The sequence below is a fragment of the Temnothorax nylanderi genome, unplaced genomic scaffold (assembly GCF_030848795.1).
Source record: "Temnothorax nylanderi isolate EJ_2023f unplaced genomic scaffold, tnyl_v1.0 TNYL_tig0060_pilon, whole genome shotgun sequence".
Taxonomy (NCBI): domain Eukaryota; kingdom Metazoa; phylum Arthropoda; class Insecta; order Hymenoptera; family Formicidae; genus Temnothorax; species Temnothorax nylanderi.
In genome coordinates this window covers 1,066,403-1,078,893 of record NW_027249122.1, presented here as the reverse complement: position 1 = coordinate 1,078,893, position 12,491 = coordinate 1,066,403, and the positions used below count along the sequence as shown (strand labels likewise).

Sequence of the window (12,491 nt, the reverse complement as noted above, 5' to 3'; positions counted from 1 at the left end):
CCCTCCCCGTGGTGCACATCAGGTTACGCAAATGCTGGCGATATCGTGCTGAAATCATTAAAAAAACAGGGATTACTTTAAATTGCGATATCTCGCTAAATAATCGGCGTAGGACAAAGTTTTTTTTTTTATTTGAAAGGGCAAAGTTCGTACTTTGAGATGGTATTAATGATTATGTTCGCCAATTTTTTGTTAGGCGGTGGAAGACTACAGATTTCAAAATTTTGGATATCTCAATACGTTCTTATTCAAAGCTGACCACGCCTTTGAGTATAACCTGAGTGAAAATTGACAAAAGCATCTTATAGTAGAGAGTTTGCTCTGTAAAACCTTTTTTTAAACTTTTTTAATTATTCACTGAGTAATTACAGTTTAAAAATAGGCAATTTTACTGACAAAAAGTGAAAAGACCCTAATTTTCTTTCGCAGTGTTTTATGTACAAAACGATATATTCTGTCTGCGAAAGTTGTATAAAATTAATTGCATAAAATTGTATAAGTATAATCTACTTGAATTGTCTATATCTAATTTATGTAAACTGGATTACACGAAATCGAAGCGCGTATAACACGAAATATCTTAAATTAAAACGCGAATTGAATACTTTCTCTTCTTATTTATATCCTTTCCTTTGTAAGCTTCGTAATTTTATGTTGATAATTAATAATAAATATCGCATAATTAGATGTCACTGTCACTTATCAATACATATAATAAGTTAAGTTATATTTCTATCAATTGGACAATATGTTAGTATAATATACACGCATTTCGAACGTTTTCGTGTAATCAGGAATTAATGAGATATCTTGAATGTACGCAATTTAATTAATGTGAAAAATAATGTGAAAATGTACATAGATTTAAATATGTTACAACGGATTTGATTCCGGGTGCATGTTGTAATTTTAATACTGAATTCTTGTAAATGTTATATACACCGGCGTTAAAAAATACACGAACATTGATAAGAGCATAAAAAGAATTGACGCAAGATAACCAATTGATTTATTTCTTGCCTCGGTAAGTTTATATAAATTCGTCAAGACCATTTTCCATATTACCATACTTTAATGTCTAGCTCTGTCGCGTTCTCTTCTACGATCTCGATCCCTTTCTCTCTCTCGTTCTCTCTCCCTCTCTCTATCGTCTCTTCTATGGCGATCTCTGTCCCTGTCCTTATCTTTGTGCGACGACGAGTGAGATTTCGGCGATTTGCTGCGTTTACGTTCTCTCCTGTCTCTATCTCTCTCCCTACTTCTCGATCTTGGCTTTTCCTTCTCGGATTTCTTCTCGGATCGGGAATGCCTCTTGTCCCTATCTCTGTGACGGTCTCTGTCTCGTTCGTGATCATCCGGCCTCTTGCGTGGCAGTTCTTTAATTGGTGCAATCTCTTCTTCCTCTCACGATTCGATGCCATCATCCATATCGTCTTCCAATGCCGATATCTTCGCTTCTGCGTAACATAAGTAAACATATAACAGAAGGTTGGCTAAATAAAAGTAATATACTCAAGAAAATATACTCAAATAACGTACCTAGTTCATTATTTTCTTCTAAAACGTGTCTTTTTTGAATTCTCGGTAAAATAACGTCGCAAGACCTCTCTTCTCTGAGAAGGGTGTCGATGAATTCGTCCATGTATATGAGCTCGAATACGCCTTGCTTGTTCTGCATTCTGAGCTTTCTGCTATCGTTGAATAATGGTTCAAGGTATTTGTAACAGTCCTGGGAAGAACCAGTCAGTCTCATATACAATGCACCCAAAGCCCGAACGTACTTATACTCCTCGTTCTTTATAAATTCGACTATGATGTCTTTCTCAGGCTGTATTTGAAGCATTTTCAATATAAGACAGAGAAATGGCGTAGGCTTCACATTGCCGCCGTATACCCCTCCTATAAATATGAAAGAATAAATATAAGTGAGACTAGAGAAAAACTTCTCACTCATATATATGGGTACAAAATCGTAGTACGAGCAAGAACAAGGTGATCCCTCGTGTCAAAATAAGTCGAAATTGTAAAATAACGTTTTATTCTAGGCCTTAGAAAATCTATCAAGTACACTTGACATAATCAGTGACGATGTCAAGTGTACTTGATAGATTTTCAAAACCGAAGCCTATCTAAAAAACAAAGCCTCGTACAAAAAAAATTATTCTAGAAATTACCTTGTTCTCGCTTGTACTAAGATTTTACATTCATCCTGTATTTGTAGAGGTATATTTTGCTTTTACTAACCTTAACTCCATTGCTTTGTCGACCAACAGTTCGGCGGTCAAAGCGAAACATTCTTCCTTCCAGTATTTAGAATCGTATATCCGGGATCTGATGATCTTCTCGACCAAATATTGCGGATTTGTCCCGCGAATAGACCTAACATCTTTCACCGTGCGGTTTGCCATTTTTCGAATTCTATTCCGCTATTGTTCTGCTACCATCTACCATCTGCTACGAATTGCCAGCAGCCAGATTGTCACGAATCTTCAATCGGAAGTCACCAGAGGACGCCGATTCGCCGAAAATATACTTTGCGCGATCGATAAAACTTTGTTTCAAACTCATTTGTTGATAATACGCGCACATTTCGCAGTAATTATTTAAGAAATCTATTTTTATTAATATCTAACGTAATCAGAATTAAGATTTTATATATAGGTATTCTACATATAATTTTATACATAGAATTTTAGGAGAAAGATATTGATTTTTTATTAAAAAAAATATATAATATTGATGTCTTTGAGAACTTTCTCAAACTATTAGAAAAGACTGTTAACAAGATTATTATAATATACAAATTAAAAAATAATATATATAATTATTTTATTCTTTATTGATTTTATCGATATTATATTAGTCTTTTATTAATATAAAAAGAAATTATATATATGTATAATACCTTATGTATGTATACATATATAATTATACATATATAATTTTATACTATTTTAATTTTATATCTTACATTATTAATATTATTATACCATATTCACACTGACAACGCACAATTCATGTAAGTTACTTAGATACTCTAATTTTATATTTCCTTTATTTTATTTAAGTTATCACAATACAAAAGAGAAATTCTTTTTCTGCCTATAGTCTTCAGTTTCTGACTTGCGAGCACAGTGTCATGAATTGCCTGTTGAATGTATTTGTAAGAGCTTTATTCACCTGAAGAGGGTCCGAATTTGAACCGAAACGTCGTTTTATCTATTAATAAATTTGCCAGTTATGGTCATAGGAAGTTTGTTGATATTATTTTATATTCACTGGCGAAGAAAATTTCCTATCATTGTTATATACATATACATGTTTTTTAGGATATTGAACTAAATAAGAAAGAAAACCTGAGAACTTGAGTCGCCAGTGAATAATTAAAAATTAGTAAAAGTATTATGATCGATCCAACTGGCCAAATTTTATTGATCACAAAAACGCTAAGTTCGACCGCAGATTCCGGTCCTTTTCAAGCATATATACACTATTCACAAATATTAATTTGTCTGACATAATGCCCAAACTACGCCGAATCTAAAAACTAAACGACAAAAATTGAGCACTCCACAATAAATATAAATATAAATCCATAAAAAATTATATAAACCAGAAACTTACATATTTGTGCGTCAAAATCAAAACGGTAAAATACTTGTTAAACGGCATTATTTGTTAATTGTTTGTATCGGAGGAACATGTCAAAGCCGTGCGGTGCATGGTAAAATTTAAACTGACAAACTTGACAATATATAAAAACAGACCAGTGCCGTCAATAATAAGCTAGGGCGTAGAGAGGGAAGTGGCGAAGAAGGAAAAAAAAATTATGTTTCTTTTATAATATGTTCGTAGAGAGCGTTAAGATTCTCAGTGTCTTTTTGTAAATTAATGGTGTCGTCAAATTTTTTGATAAAAAACATCTCCGCTAATTCCCTCTTTCTGATCTGTCTCTCTTTATGTATTATTTCTGATAAAGTTAAGCGTGTAAAAAATCTTCCCTCCAGGGGGTGGGGGGAGTCCTACCCGGACCCTTTAGGGGCACGGGGGAGCCCTCCACTACGGGTTTTGCGCACCCGGAGTACCCGAGCACACCAGTACCGTAATCTACGGCAGCCCTATGGGTCTGTCGTGGACCGGGGAGTCCTTTTAAAGACTCGCGAGGTAAGCGGCCTCTATAAAAAGTCCGCTCGGCTGGTCGGAGCCGTGAGGGAGGAGCTTAGGCTCTCCTAACCGACCTAAGGGAAGGAAAACCCTGACAGAAAACCGGGGGTCCGGCTGCCCTGCTTAGGAGTCTGTCGTTGGCTTCGGCCACCTAGACTCCAACATCACGCTTATACGGTAGTCGCGGGGGTCGCGCCGCGTTCTGCCGCGCCGGGAGACATTTCCACGCTTCGCTCGTACGGTCCGTCGCGTGTCTCTCCGCGCCGCGGGACTATTCGTACGCCTCGCTCCTCGTACGCGTCGTCGCGGTCTCCCCGCGCCGCGGGACTTTCCACGCCTCGCTCCCTCGTACGCGTCGTCGCGTGTCCCTCCGCGCGCCGCGGGACTATGTCGTCGGCCCGCTCCCCCTATACGCGTCGTCGCGGGTCTCTCCGCGCCGCGAGACTATTTCGTCGCCTCGCTCCCCGTACGCGTCCGTCGCGGTCTCTCCGCGCCGCGGGACTATTCGTCGGCCCCGCTCCCCCGTACGCGTCGTCGCGGGTCTTCCGCGCCGCGAGACTATTCGTCGCCCCGCTCCCTCGTACGCGTCCGTCGCGGGTCTCTCCGCGCCGCGGGACTATTCCGTCGCCCCGCTCCCCCGTACGCGTCGTCGCGGGTCTCTCCGCGCCGCGAGACTATGCCGTCGGCCTCGCTCCCATATACGCGTCGTCGCGGGTCTCTCCGCGCCGCGAGACTATGCCGTCGGCCTCGCTCCCATATACGCGTCGTCGCGGGTCTCTCCGCGCCGCGAGACTATGCCGTCGGCCTCGCTCCCATATACGCGTCGTCGCGGGTCTCTCCGCGCCGCGAGACTATGCCGTCGGCCTCGCTCCCATATACGCGTCGTCGCGGGTCTCTCCGCGCCGCGAGACTATGCCGTCGGCCTCGCTCCCATATACGCGTCGTCGCGGGTCTCTCCGCGCCGCGAGACTATGCCGTCGGCCTCGCTCCCATATACGCGTCGTCGCGGGTCTCTCCGCGCCGCGAGACTATGCCGTCGGCCTCGCTCCCATATACGCGTCGTCGCGGGTCTCTCCGCGCCGCGAGACTATGCCGTCGGCCCCGCTCCCCCTATACGCGTCGTCGCGGGTCTCTCCGCGCCGCGAGACTATGCCGTCGGCCCCGCTCCCCTATACGCGTCGTCGCGGGTCTCTCCGCGCCGCGAGACTATGTCGTCGGCCCCGCTCCCCTATACGCGTCGTCGCGGGTCTCTCCGCGCCGCGAGACTATGTCCGTCGGCCCCGCTCCCCTATACGCGTCGTCGCGGGTCTCTCCGCGCCGCGAGACTATGTCGTCGGCCCCGCTCCCCTATACGCGTCGTCGCGGGTCTCTCCGCGCCGCGAGACTATGTCGTCGGCCCCGCTCCCCTATACGCGTCGTCGCGGGTCTCTCCGCGCCGCGAGACTATGTCGTCGGCCCCGCTCCCCTATACGCGTCGTCGCGGGTCTCTCCGCGCCGCGAGACTATGTCGTCGGCCCCGCTCCCCTATACGCGTCGTCGCGGGTCTCTCCGCGCCGCGAGACTATGTCGTCGGCCCCGCTCCCCTATACGCGTCGTCGCGGGTCTCTCCGCGCCGCGAGACTATGTCGTCGCCCCGCTCCCCCATACGTCCGTCGGCGCGGGTCTCTCCGCGCCGCGGAGACTATGCCGTCGGCCCCGCTCCCCCATACGCGTCGTCGCGGGTCTCCGCCCGCGCCGCGAGACTATGCGGTCGTCGGCCCGCTCCCCCATACGCGTCCGTCGCGGGTCTCTCCGCGCCGCGGGACTTATGCCGTCGGCCCGCTCCCCATACGGTCGTCGCGGGTCTCTCCGCGCCGCGAGACTATGCGTCGGCCTCGCTCCCCATACGCGTCGTCGCGGGTCTCTCCGCGCCGCGGGACTATGCCGTCGGCCTCGCTCCCCCATACGCGTCGTCGCGGGTCTCTCCGCGCCGCGAGATATTCCGTCGCCCCGCTCCCCATACGCGTCGTCGCGGGTCTCTCCGCGCCGCGAGACATGCCGTCGGCCCCGCTCCCCCATACGCGTCGTCGCGGGTCTCTCCGCCCGCCGCGGGACTATGCCGTGGCCCCCCGCTCCCCCATACGCGTCGTCGCGGGTCTCTCCGCGCCGCGAGACTATGCCGTCGGCCCCGCTCCCCCATACGCGTCGTCGCGGGTCTCTCCGCGCCGCGAGACTATGCCGTCGGCCCCGCTCCCCATACGCGTCGTCGCGGGTCTCTCCGCGCCGCGAGACTATGCCGTCGGCCCCGCTCCCCATACGCGTCGTCGCGGGTCTCTCCGCGCCGCGAGACTATGCCGTCGGCCCCGCTCCCCCATACGCGTCGTCGCGGGTCTCTCCGCGCCGCGAGACTATGCCGTCGGCCCCGCTCCCCCATACGCGTCGTCGCGGGTCTCTCCGCGCCGCGAGACTATGCCGTCGGCCCCGCTCCCCCATACGCGTCGTCGCGGGTCTCTCCGCGCCGCGAGACTATGCCGTCGGCCCCGCTCCCCCATACGCGTCGTCGCGGGTCTCTCCGCGCCGCGAGACTATGCCGTCGGCCCCGCTCCCCCATACGCGTCGTCGCGGGTCTCTCCGCGCCGCGAGACTATGCCGTCGGCCCCGCTCCCCCATACGCGTCGTCGCGGGTCTCTCCGCCGCGCCGCGGGACATTTGCACGCCTCGCTCGCTCGCACGGTCCGTCGCGTGTCCCTCCGCCGCGCCGCGGGACATTTGCACGCCTCGCTCGCTCGCACGGTCCGTCGCGTGTCCCTCCGCCGCGCCGCGGGACTTTTGTCACGCCTCGCTCGCTCGCACGGTCCGTTCGCGTGTCTCCTCCGGGGCCCCCCCCGCGCCGCGGGACAGTTCACGCCTCGCTCGCTGCACGGTCAGTCGCGTGCCCCTCCGCCGCGCCGCCGGGACATTCCACGCCTCGCTCGCTCGCACGTCCGTCGCTGTGTCCCTCCGCCGCGCCGCGGGACATTTCCACGCCTCGCTCGCTTCGACACGGCCGTCGAGTGTCCCTCCGCGCGCCGCGGGACATTTCCATCGCCTCGCTCGCTCGCACGTTCCGTCGCTGTGTCCCTCCGCGCGCGCGGGACTTTCCCAACGCCTCGCCGCTCGCACGGTCCGTCGCGTGTCCCTCCGCCGCGCCGCGGGACATTTCCACGCCTCGCTCGCTCGTACGGTCCGTCGGCGTGTCCCTCCGCCGCGCCGCGGGACATTTCCACGCCTCGCTCGCTCGTACGGTTCCGTCGCGTGTCCCTCCGCCGCGCCGCGGGACATTCCACGCCCTCGCTCGCTCGTACGGTCCGTCGCGTGTCCCTCCGCCGCGCCGCGGGACATTTCCACGCCTCGCTCGCTCGTACGGTCCGTCGCGTGTCCCTCCGCCGCGCCGCGGGACATTTCCACGGCCTCGCTCGCTCGTACGGTCCGTCGCGTGTCCCTCCGCCGCGCCGCGGGACATTTCCACGCCTCGCTCGCTCGTACGGTCCGTCGCGTGTCCCTCCGCCGCGCCGCGGGACATTTCCACGCCTCGCTCGCTCGTACGGTCCGTCGCGTGTCCCTCCGCCGCGCCGCGGGACATTTCCACGCCTCGCTCGCTCGTACGGTCCGTCGCGTGTCCCTCCGCCGCGCCGCGGGACATTTCCACGCCTCGCTCGCTCGCACGGTCCGTCGCGTGTCCCTCCGCCGCGCCGCGGGACATTTCCACGCCTCGCTCGCTCGCACGGTCCGTCGCGTGTCCCTCCGCCGCGCCGCGGGACATTTCCACGCCTCGCTCGCTCGCACGGTCCGTCGCGTGTCCCTCCGCCGCGCCGCGGGACATTTCCACGCCTCGCTCGCTCGCACGGTCCGTCGCGTGTCCCTCCGCCGCGCCGCGGGACATTTCCACGCCTCGCTCGCTCGCACGGTCCGTCGCGTGTCCCTCCGCCGCGCCGCGGGACATTTCCACGCCTCGCTCGCTCGCACGGTCCGTCGCGTGTCCCTCCGCCGCGCCGCGGGACATTTCCACGCCTCGCTCGCTCGCACGGTCCGTCGCGTGTCCCTCCGCCGCGCCGCGGGACATTTCCACGCCTCGCTCGCTCGCACGGTCCGTCGCGTGTCCCTCCGCCGCGCCGCGGGACATTTCCACGCCTCGCTCGCTCGCACGGTCCGTCGCGTGTCCCTCCGCCGCGCCGCGGGACATTTCCACGCCTCGCTCGCTCGCACGGTCCGTCGCGTGTCCCTCCGCCGCGCCGCGGGACATTTCCACGCCTCGCTCGCTCGCACGGTCCGTCGCGTGTCCCTCCGCCGCGCCGCGGGACATTTCCACGCCTCGCTCGCTCGCACGGTCCGTCGCGTGTCCCTCCGCCGCGCCGCGGGACATTTCCACGCCTCGCTCGCTCGCACGGTCCGTCGCGTGTCCCTCCGCCGCGCCGCGGGACATTTCCACGCCTCGCTCGCTCGCACGGTCCGTCGCGTGTCCCTCCGCCGCGCCGCGGGACATTTCCACGCCTCGCTCGCTCGCACGGTCCGTCGCGTGTCCCTCCGCCGCGCCGCGGGACATTTCCACGCCTCGCTCGCTCGCACGGTCCGTCGCGTGTCCCTCCGCCGCGCCGCGGGACATTTCCACGCCTCGCTCGCTCGCACGGTCCGTCGCGTGTCCCTCCGCCGCGCCGCGGGACATTTCCACGCCTCGCTCGCTCGCACGGTCCGTCGCGTGTCCCTCCGCCGCGCCGCGGGACATTTCCACGCCTCGCTCGCTCGCACGGTCCGTCGCGTGTCCCTCCGCCGCGCCGCGGGACATTTCCACGCCTCGCTCGCTCGCACGGTCCGTCGCGTGTCCCTCCGCCGCGCCGCGGGACATTTCCACGCCTCGCTCGCTCGCACGGTCCGTCGCGTGTCCCTCCGCCGCGCCGCGGGACATTTCCACGCCTCGCTCGCTCGCACGGTCCGTCGCGTGTCCCTCCGCCGCGCCGCGGGACATTTCCACGCCTCGCTCGCTCGCACGGTCCGTCGCGTGTCCCTCCGCCGCGCCGCGGGACATTTCCACGCCTCGCTCGCTCGCACGGTCCGTCGCGTGTCCCTCCGCCGCGCCGCGGGACATTTCCACGCCTCGCTCGCTCGCACGGTCCGTCGCGTGTCCCTCCGCCGCGCCGCGGGACATTTCCACGCCTCGCTCGCTCGCACGGTCCGTCGCGTGTCCCTCCGCCGCGCCGCGGGACATTTCCACGCCTCGCTCGCTCGCACGGTCCGTCGCGTGTCCCTCCGCCGCGCCGCGGGACATTTCCACGCCTCGCTCGCTCGCACGGTCCGTCGCGTGTCCCTCCGCCGCGCCGCGGGACATTTCCACGCCTCGCTCGCTCGCACGGTCCGTCGCGTGTCCCTCCGCCGCGCCGCGGGACATTTCCACGCCTCGCTCGCTCGCACGGTCCGTCGCGTGTCCCTCCGCCGCGCCGCGGGACATTTCCACGCCTCGCTCGCTCGCACGGTCCGTCGCGTGTCCCTCCGCCGCGCCGCGGGACATTTCCACGCCTCGCTCGCTCGCACGGTCCGTCGCGTGTCCCTCCGCCGCGCCGCGGGACATTTCCACGCCTCGCTCGCTCGCACGGTCCGTCGCGTGTCCCTCCGCCGCGCCGCGGGACATTTCCACGCCTCGCTCGCTCGCACGGTCCGTCGCGTGTCCCTCCGCCGCGCCGCGGGACATTTCCACGCCTCGCTCGCTCGCACGGTCCGTCGCGTGTCCCTCCGCCGCGCCGCGGGACATTTCCACGCCTCGCTCGCTCGCACGGTCCGTCGCGTGTCCCTCCGCCGCGCCGCGGGACATTTCCACGCCTCGCTCGCTCGCACGGTCCGTCGCGTGTCCCTCCGCCGCGCCGCGGGACATTTCCACGCCTCGCTCGCTCGCACGGTCCGTCGCGTGTCCCTCCGCCGCGCCGCGGGACATTTCCACGCCTCGCTCGCTCGCACGGTCCGTCGCGTGTCCCTCCGCCGCGCCGCGGGACATTTCCACGCCTCGCTCGCTCGCACGGTCCGTCGCGTGTCCCTCCGCCGCGCCGCGGGACATTTCCACGCCTCGCTCGCTCGCACGGTCCGTCGCGTGTCCCTCCGCCGCGCCGCGGGACATTTCCACGCCTCGCTCGCTCGCACGGTCCGTCGCGTGTCCCTCCGCCGCGCCGCGGGACATTTCCACGCCTCGCTCGCTCGCACGGTCCGTCGCGTGTCCCTCCGCCGCGCCGCGGGACATTTCCACGCCTCGCTCGCTCGCACGGTCCGTCGCGTGTCCCTCCGCCGCGCCGCGGGACATTTCCACGCCTCGCTCGCTCGCACGGTCCGTCGCGTGTCCCTCCGCCGCGCCGCGGGACATTTCCACGCCTCGCTCGCTCGCACGGTCCGTCGCGTGTCCCTCCGCCGCGCCGCGGGACATTTCCACGCCTCGCTCGCTCGCACGGTCCGTCGCGTGTCCCTCCGCCGCGCCGCGGGACATTTCCACGCCTCGCTCGCTCGCACGGTCCGTCGCGTGTCCCTCCGCCGCGCCGCGGGACATTTCCACGCCTCGCTCGCTCGCACGGTCCGTCGCGTGTCCCTCCGCCGCGCCGCGGGACATTTCCACGCCTCGCTCGCTCGCACGGTCCGTCGCGTGTCCCTCCGCCGCGCCGCGGGACATTTCCACGCCTCGCTCGCTCGCACGGTCCGTCGCGTGTCCCTCCGCCGCGCCGCGGGACATTTCCACGCCTCGCTCGCTCGCACGGTCCGTCGCGTGTCCCTCCGCCGCGCCGCGGGACATTTCCACGCCTCGCTCGCTCGCACGGTCCGTCGCGTGTCCCTCCGCCGCGCCGCGGGACATTTGCACGCCTCGCTCGCTCATACGGTCCGTCGCGTGTCCCTCCGCCGCGCCGCGGGACATTTGCACGCCTCGCTCGCTCATACGGTCCGTCGCGTGTCCCTCCGCCGCGCCGCGGGACATTTACACGCCTCGCTCGCTCATACGGTCCGTCGCGTGTCCCTCCGCCGCGCCGCGGGACATTTACACGCCTCGCTCGCTCATACGGTCCGTCGCGTGTCCCTCCGCCGCGCCGCGGGACATTTACACGCCTCGCTCGCTCATACGGTCCGTCGCGTGTCCCTCCGCCGCGCCGCGGGACATTTACACGCCTCGCTCGCTCATACGGTCCGTCGCGTGTCCCTCCTCCGCGCCGCGAGACATCACGCTCATAAAGTTAAGCGTATAAAAAATCTTGTCTGCAAAAGACATCATCAAGGGAATAATTTGTAATTCTTTTCAGCAATTACATTTCCATTAAGCGAGAAAAGTCAAGAAACATTTCGACTATATTGCAACAACGTCGTAAAATTAATGCAATATAGCTGAAATGGCTTCTTGATTTATCTTGCTTAATGGCAATGAAATCACACTGCATTGCCACGAGTCTCAATGTGGCTCGAGACTCCTAGCTGACCCGGAGATGGAAGTGGATTTTGTGGCCTGAAGCGCTTAAAAGAAAGTGGTGAGTGTAATTCATTTTCACGTACTATGTCACTTATGTCATAAAATTTTCTATCTCTTCTGTCTTTACTTAATCGAATCGTTCATTTGAATGTTTCAGAAAATAACGACGCAGAAGGTGACATCGGAGCAGCGAGGGAATCCTGCGTAGCTGACATTCCGAGCAGCCTGAGAGGAGGAGGAGGCCTAGGATAGGCATCGGGCATCGGCGTACCAACACTTCTGGTAAATGTTACTTTTTATTTTTTCTAAAGATATTATAGAATCTCTCTTTTCGTTTGTGCTTATTCAGTTGCTACATTAAACCGTGTTTCGGAATTCAAATTAGTAAAAAGAAATATTTTGAAAAATTTGATTCAAGTTTTGATTCTAATGTAGAGACCTTTTTCGAAGAAGTAATTTAAAATATAATATTAATCTGAATAACGAATAAGATGTTCGATGCGCGTGACAATTATTTAATCGATTCGATTATTTTTATGTTACAGAAAATATCCACGCGGGAAGGAGCAACGTTGCTTCGCATCGAGGGAACACGAGGGACATCCCGAGCAGCCTTAGAGGAGGAGGAGGCCAGGGAGAGGCATCAGGCGCCGGCGGAACAACATGCGGTAAATATAATTGGTTTATACATATTGTGTTTCGCGGAAAGTTTAACCAATCGGTTTTTCAATATCGATTAGTAAATTTAGCCAGAGAGTAGAAATTAAAAGAGTTTAATTTTTAAAATTCTATTTAAAATTCTTGTGTTCAGTAAATAGAGTATACTTTTAAGAAATTAAATGTGATTTTTTTATTAAATTTGTTTAACGAATTAAAATATAGT

General features: G+C 56.9%; 1 long non-coding RNA gene and 1 pseudogene across 1 annotated transcript; one reads left to right on the top strand and one right to left on the bottom strand.

Annotated features, from left to right (window-relative positions):
- Positions 1 to 810: 810 nt before the first annotated feature.
- LOC139773373 (pre-mRNA-splicing factor 38-like) lies at positions 811 to 2,453 on the bottom strand (annotated as a pseudogene).
- An 8,503-nt stretch (positions 2,454 to 10,956) lies between these two features.
- LOC139773376 (uncharacterized) lies at positions 10,957 to 12,446 on the top strand. The gene is made up of 3 exons (XR_011718332.1): positions 10,957 to 11,666; positions 11,766 to 11,890; positions 12,154 to 12,446. It is a non-coding gene; the product is annotated as an uncharacterized lncRNA (long non-coding RNA).
- Positions 12,447 to 12,491: the final 45 nt, after the last annotated feature.